The sequence below is a fragment of the Triticum aestivum genome, chromosome 2B (assembly GCF_018294505.1).
Source record: "Triticum aestivum cultivar Chinese Spring chromosome 2B, IWGSC CS RefSeq v2.1, whole genome shotgun sequence".
Lineage (NCBI taxonomy): Eukaryota > Viridiplantae > Streptophyta > Magnoliopsida > Poales > Poaceae > Triticum > Triticum aestivum.
Window position 1 is genome coordinate 73,513,047 of NC_057798.1, and position 8,371 is coordinate 73,521,417.

Here is an 8,371-nt window from a genome sequence, read left to right on the forward strand (position 1 = left end):
GGCAAGTTTCCCAGGGGGTGGGGGCGCCCAAACCCATCTAGGGTTTCCCCTGTGGCCACCGCCCCTCCCCTAGGGAACCCTAGGGCACCTCCCCCTCCTCCCTTCCCCCTATATATAGTTAGGGAGAAAGAGGGAAGCCGCACCCTTCCCCTGGCGCAGCCGTCTCCCTCCTCCAACACCTCCTCCTCCTTCGTAGTGCTTGGCGAAGCCCTGCCGGAGAACCACGAGCTCCATCACCACCATGCCGTCGTGCTGCCAGAGTTTTCCCGCAACTTCTCCTCTCCCCTTGCTGGATCAAGAAGGAGGAGACGTCCCCGGGCTGTACGTGTGTTGAACACGGAGGCACCGTTGTTCGGTGCTTAGATCGGATTCGGCCGCGATCTGAATCGCTTCGTGAACGACTCCACCGACCGCGTTCTTGTAATGCTTCCGCAACGCGATCTTCAAGGGTATGAAGATGCACTCCCTCTCTCTCTCTCTCTTGTTGCTAGAATCTCCATAGATTGATCTTAGTGATGCGTAGAAAATTTTGAATTTCTGTTACGTTCCCCAACAGCAACGTGGGAAGATGGGCAGTGGAGCAAGGCCGGATGAAGTTGTACCTGAGGGTCGTCAGGATGTTACTAGGAGGGTGCCGATGGCCGGGATCTGCCCATACTGTGGCAACGAGCAAGTGGTGAAGGCCCTACCGCGCCGGACCTTGGTCAAAGAGAACGGGGAGTACTGCAGATCGGGACATGTTGCCTCAACGCTGTCGAACGGAGAGACGATGCACATTCTCCCTTTCCACCGGCGGACAGGATGCGGCCGGATCACTGACCAACACTGAGAGAGAGATGCCACCGCCGCCTTGTGTGAGATGGTGTGACGAGAGAAAAACCCATTTTTCCATTTTCCCCACGGCAATCGTTTTATATTCTGTACGTGCCATTGAGGAATATATAACTTTATTTAATACTAACGGGTCAAGTCGAACTTTGTTCCGTCTAGGCGTGGTACCCGACCCTCCTTTGAGTAAACAACCGCTACACACGTCAAATTATCACATGGGCTGCCTTTTCGTACAGAAACAAACTCCACCCTGTACCCGCGCGGGTGTGGCCGGGAACAAGACGTGAGTATGTGCGTCCTGCGTGCACCTCTTCTTTAGGTGCAGGTATATACGTGGGTGGGTGTGAGAGAGTTGGTTCGTGCGAAACAAAGGCAATGTGTTGATGATATCTCAAATAAAAAAAGTAACATATGCAATGTGCATGAAACGGAGTCATGGACGTGAGATATCGATAGAATTGAAAACAGGGATGAAGTGTGTGGCTGCGCGATCGATAAAGAGTGCCATCGAATTTGTGTTTCCCACGTCAAAGATACAGGGCGGCTGGCCTACTGGAATTTGAGAGTGCAGAGGTGCAGTTTTTCTCCATGGCATGGATACCTACCTACAACATTCAACTACCGATGTGGGGGGGGGGGGAGGGGCAGAGACCGATCGACTAGTATATATGTGGGGAAGGAGAGCAACCTAGCTATGTATTGAGGGAGATCAATCGACATCCATGGATATGTGTAGCAGAGGAATAAGGTTGGGAGAGAGACGAAGGTAGAGTGTCAGAGGGTTGGTGGTGGAGTGGCGTCTCACAAATGGTGGGAGAGGCCTGCTAGACAAATGGAGGGTATGAGTGCAATATCAATAAGAGAGGGTGGGGGATGTCTGTCTGTCTATGCACGTGCGTGTGAGAGACGGGTCGGGAGGTATGCAAGGATGATGAGGGGAGACAATGTGGTTGTGCTAAGCATACGCAACTACATAGGAAGATCACCGTCGTGTGTCCGAGAAAGGGAGAGACATAACTTGCAAGGTAAGTGTATCGGTGCATGGGGAAAAGGAATTATAGTCGACCTGACTATATGTAGGGAGATTGGTATGTATACATGCATGCATGTGTTAGAAGCAAATAAGTTCCGGAGAGACAGACAGGGGGGAGGGGTGCGGCTAGGAGGTGGTGCAAGAGGCCTACCATGTCGAGGGGGGAGGAGCGTGCGAGTATGAGATCAATGAAAATAGGTGCGGGAGTGTGCACCTGCGTGGAACCGTATTGGACATAGGGGGGCATGGACGGTGAGAAGAGAAGAGGGGAAGTATATATGTGTTTCTGGTAGGCACACTTGGCTAGAGAGGTATATCTACCGGTGTGTGCCCAAAAGAAGGAGCCATGGGGCCTACACACACTGCGGGTGAACGACCTAAAGAGAGATAACGAACATGCATGATGGAGGGGATGCTGAGCGAGGGTGAGAGGGGGGCGGGCGTGTGCATGCACGATAGAAAGTTAGCGCTAGCTAGCTACAAATAGAATAGGATCGTGAAGGTGTAAAAGATGAACGTAGATCATAATTCATTATAAAAAGTGGATACAGCTACTTCAAGAAGATATCATAATGTAGAACATTGATTATAATTTGGGCCAATGTGTGGCTTTTGCAGCTCAGGGCTAAATACTAGTCATAATGTAGGGGGCGGGGCACTATACTTTGTGTGATAAACATGGTGTACGTATGGAACATGGTTTAGATTATGAATATATAGTTAGTACATCAAATGTACTATTATTTGGAATGAACATCAAGTGTATTCAAAAAATAGAATTCGAGTTCATGTAGTACACATAGTTCATATCTATCTCTAGTAATCATGTGGTGTGTTATTAAGGTAATACACGAATGATGGTTGAAGTTGGCAACAATCATGATTGTAGATTCTTATTGAAATAGAGAAATGAATTCAAGTTCAGTTAGAATTGCAGCGGTTGTATAGACATTTGGAATGCACTAAAATGTTGGTATGAGTAGGTTACATGCATTATACAACCAGCGAATTTTTTTAATTGGACATAACATGGATTCATACTCCCTCCTTCCATCTATATAGGGCGTAATGCGTTTTTTAAGACCGCCTTTGACTATTGACAAGATTAATAGTACATGACATGCACAATGTTAAAATTATATCATTGAAAAATCCTTTCACACACGAATTTAATGGTGTGCTTTGTGTAAGTTGCATGTCATATATTACTGCTCTAATATTTGGTCAAAGTTAGCATCGAAAAACGCATTAGGCCCTATATAGATGGAAGGAGGGAGTAGCTTTGAATAGCATTTGTATAGTAAAACGGTGCAAGACTCTCTCTTTGTGTGGTGCGAATAGTTTTATTTTTTTCGTTTTCTTTTTGGTTGAGGGAAGTGCGAGTTGATTTGGTACGTACAAGTACAATATTACACATTAGGATTGTCCCTAAAATTCAACCCGTGCCTTGTTATATCCTGAAAATCCAGATATCATGCTCCCCAAACTGGCGCCTTCACAACCCGTGCCTTGCTATCCCGAAACTACAATGCGCGCGAAAACTCCCTCCAGCTGCCAAATCCCGACATGTGAAATCCCCCTTCTAACCCTGAGCCGAAAGGGCCGCTATTCAAATCAGTGGGGGTACTTTTGTAACACACCCTACATTTTGGACAAGCGCGTCCCTAAGTCATGGTTCACCCCCTCCCATCACCTCCTTTTCGCCATTCGAAATCCTAGGCCGCCATAATCTCTCTGCTCCAGCCGCGAAACCCCACCCTCCTCTGTCCGCCACCTCACCGCTGCCCAGTCGGAGCCTCTTCCCCGATGACATCGTCGACCGCAATAGCTCGACGTCCCTCGTCCATATCCCCGGATGAGGATCCGTCATCCATCTCGTCATCCCGCCGGTTCAGCCGCCCCGTCCTCCACCTCCAAGGAGCTGCTCCGACGATCACCTCATCTATCACGGCTGCTCCATCCCCATAGCGCCGCCTTAACCTCCTCCGCCGGAACCGCAGCATCCTCACCGACTCCTCGAACAAAGCCGAGGCCTACTCGGCACCACCAAAGAGGTTGTACACTCATCACATTGCACCTTCTCCTTAACTCGACCTCCCGGCGCCGACGGTGCTCCATTCGCACCCCCATGGAGCGGCTACCTTGAAGCCGGCGCCGCGGACGACATCTCCATGGCGGCTCTCCCCCAGTGCGAGGACCCTTCGGCGGCGGCATCCATACCAGCCGGATCTACTGCTGCTGCTCCGTCTCTCGCTCGCTTGCTTGCGCTGCTGCTGCTGGTGCTCCGGCTCTCGCTCGCTTGCACGCCCAGCTGCTGCTTCTCCGGCTCTCGCTCGCTCGCTCACGCTGCTGCTGCTGCTCTGGCTCTCGCTCGCTCGCGCAGATTGCTGCTACTTTGGCTCTCGCTCGTGCTGTTGCTGCTGCTCCCCCCTCACTCGTGTTGCTGCTCTGCTCCGATTTAGGTACACTTCAGCCGACTGAATCGACTTTTGGGTCAGTCGATTTTCAGGGGGGTGGTCTCACCGGAGTTAAGGAAGAACCACCCGCGGCGGGGAGGGGTCTCGCCGGAGAGGTACCCCACTATCTATCTTAGGGTTCAGGGTGGGGGAGGGGGGCCTAGAGGGCTAGCCAGGGCGGCGGGGCAACGGCGGACCGGCGGTGGGGAGTTGTTTCGGGGTGGCGAGACGGTGCTGGGGCTGGCGGTTCGGCCGATGGTGGCTGGCAGCTCAGGGGGGTGCAGGTTGAAGATGAACTGCAGGCCCTCCCTAAACTACATGTAAAGTGACTCTCTGCTACCATTGCATTCAGTTTTGACAGTAACATTCAGATTCCACAGTAAATTTTAGTTTCGACAGTTAAGTTCAGAGTCAACAGTTTTTAACTCATCTGTTGTAGTTAGGTGGTTTTTGGTGATGTAAATTTTACATCTATTTTACATCATCTATTGGAGATGCTATTAGAATCCCACTTGAGATTGACGATGTTTGTCTTGTGCTGCTTAAGCCTTGACGTCTTACGGCTCATCGGAGCTGCTCCAATGACAGAACAATCCATCACAACAGAGCAGTGCCCTGGACGCCATCTACAGATTCCTCAGATTTTCCTCCACACCTCCGACAACCACCTCTGCCTCAACTACTTCAGCGACCAACCCAATGATGTTGAGGTCGACACGGCTATGGCAAAGAGGTTGTACACTTGTTGCATCACTTATTAGTAAACATTCATGTCGACCCATTTGGGTTATTTTCGTTCAACGGAAAAACATAGCAATAGGGAATTTTCCTATGGCACTCTACTATTCAATTATTCATGCATTTTGTTGAAAGGAATGGAGCAAAACATCCACCTGGACCTACTTTTCAAAATCCTATGCATGAAAACAAGACCAAGTGCATTAGTGGCAGAATAACATTCTAACTGTACACACTTTCATATGGTTTCACTTTATTTTGGCCATGTTTCTTTGCATTCCTCTGCTCTTCCAATTCCTGTGAACCAAACACCCAAGTTGACAGAAATCCTGTGTTTACAAATGCTCTATTTACAATGTGCATTCCTATCCTATTCCGGTGTTTTTCCTATCCTTGCGTTTTTAGAATCATGCAAGCCAAATGAGCCCTTACATAATTACTTCAGTTACAGGTAGGTGTCGAAGGGAACTTTGTGTGGTTTGTCCTGCTCCTGCCGCGACGTCGTCCACCTCACCTGAGCTGCTCCATCGACAGAAGCATCCACCAAACTAGACATCACGACTCCTAACCGTCTTTCACCGCCTCAGATCTCCTTCCCTGCCGCTGGCACCCACCGCAACGGCATCACCATCGTCGACTCAGCAGATGAACTTGAGGAGTACACGGGTCCATAAGAGAGTTTGCACTCTTTTGTTTCTGCTTATGTTATGCATTTCTTAAAATTACCTACTACTTTATCGTCCTGTTCACCTCTTGGACTCCAAGTCAGGTCCAAATTAATGTTCAAACTTGAGTTCTAAATTAGTTGTGGGGAACATATCGAGGTAGCAATGAATAGTATCTCTATCTAATATCTGGTTTACCTAGGGTATGACTATGTTGTTCATCTTGGGTGGGAAACAAATAGTAAAGCAATCATCATCTATCTTTTTATTAAATTAAAGCAATCATCAGCCTGCTATCATTATATTTGGATCCATCCACTGGTTGTTACCATCACTCTAAATTTCTGCATGCTCTCCTTACATAATCTCACCATTTTTATCATATGCATGTCAGATATTGTACACAGTCATGTTGAACATGTAGAGAAAAAGAGAAGAAATTTGCACGGCAATACAATGTCATGCAGACATCGCTCCATGGTGGGTTCTATGGCAAATCCTCCCCCTCTCTCCAGATTCTAATCCAGAGGAAGATATCTGTTCTGAGGCGGATTCAGACGCAGCTGACCACTCCTATTTACCCCCCAAGGTGTTTGCTCTACCTTGGCATGATGATGTTAGTCATATCATGCATATGTTGCCTTGCAGTGCCTACTTTTGACATCCTATATGTCATCTGCTTAGTTTAGACATGTTCTGTAATGCCATCTGTTTAGTTTCTATATCATATATGGGAATTATGCAATCTCATGTCTTTTAGCCAGCCATAATATATGTGAATGTGCAATGCCATCCTGTTTAACCAGGCATCATATATTTGAATGATATCTTGCCCATCCTTTTCTTCATTACATTTCCATTTGTCGACAATGTTTGTACATTAAACTACTCTTCCTGTGAATCAGCCATTTGAGTGGGAGATGGAAAAATCTGGAGTGAAAACAAGGCCTTCAGAGCAGACAGTGCTACCTGTCGAAGCAGATCTCTTGTTGGGTCCCGATAGCTCCTCAGAGATGGATTCATAGACAGATGATAAGTCCTATTCCCCCACCAAGGTGTATGCTCTAACTTGGCACGGTTATACTGCTCAGATCATGTATATGGTGTCTTGCATTGCATAGTTTAGACATCATATGCACAATATTCAACACCATGTTCTTAGTTCAGACATCATATCGAATGCCCTCTGTTTAGCATATAAATCACATATATGAATTAAATGATGTGATCCTGATTACTTAGATAACATGTAGGTGAATTATGTCATGCGATCATGTTTAGTTATTCATCATATCTTTGAATTATGTTATGCTATGCTATCTAGTTTAGATAGAAATCATATATGTGAAATTATGTCATGCTATCCGTTTTAGTTAAACAATATACATGTCAACTATTTCATGTCCTCTTTTTTCCACACTATCTATTGCATCTGTCTCTCATACAATGTTTGTACATTCAACTATGTTTCCTGTTTATCAGCCGTTTGAATTGGAGCGGGTGATGCTAGTATCTAGCGGACTAAAAACACGGTCTTCAAATAAAACAGTGCTACCTCTTGGTGGAGATAGCACCCCGACTGTACATGCACGAGAACCAGCCCTACCACACATAACCCAAACTGCGCAGATTGTACCCCTACTGCGATGGACAGAGAACCCGCTTCACCCAATCTAACCCCAATCCCAGCAGATAGTAACCAAGTTCCTGTTGACAGAGCACCATCTCCACCACGGAGCTCCCAAACAAGAGCAGTTAGTAAGGCAGCTCCAGTGACCAAAGGGCCAGTACTACCATGGTGAACCCCAACTCCACCAGTTAGTAAGCCTATTCCTGTGGAGGAAGCACAACCACCTAGTCATAGTTTAGCATCTATCACATTTGATGTTGTTAAATCCTATGTGTGTATCTTCCCATCTTGGAAATATTATACTGAAGATGAAGGAAAATGGCAGTTGCAGGTGTTTGTCCAGGAGTTATGTATAAGTAATGTTATTCATGGCAATTACTTTGCTTTGTCCCACACATCCTACCTCCATGATGGTTATAATACAGCAAATTTTCCCATTTTTCTCTATAGAGAAGGACCGATTTGGAAACTCAGGATGAGGTAACCTGTGCTAATACCTCTCCTATCTTCAAGAATGCTTGGTGGCAGTATCGGAATTACCTGAAGAAAACATACTTCACCGGCAAAGAAACTCATCAAATTCCCTTGCATTCTCCTGAGACACATTTACTAGATGATGACTAGGAATGCCTTGTTCTGTACTGCTCCCGGACCAAGAATGTGGTAAGGTCTATGAGCTCATTTTCTATTTTTAAGCACTATATATTCTTGTGTCTTACTGTACTCTATTCATGTAGAACAAGTGCCTAAACCTGAAGAACAACTGTTCTAATTTAAGATTCCATTGTTATCATAGTTCAAAAAAGCGCTAGGCGTTAATTGTGCGTTTTGCCATCGCCTGGCACTTTACTGACCAAAGCGCATGCTTATGTGCAGTTATGCACAGATTAAGTGTAGTTATGCGCAATGCGTTTTGCCAACGCCTAGAGCCTAGGCGCGCTTAAGCGCTCACTTAGGCGCGCCTTTTTTAACTATGATTGCTATCGTGCATACTGCTTTGCTCTTGTATCACTGTATT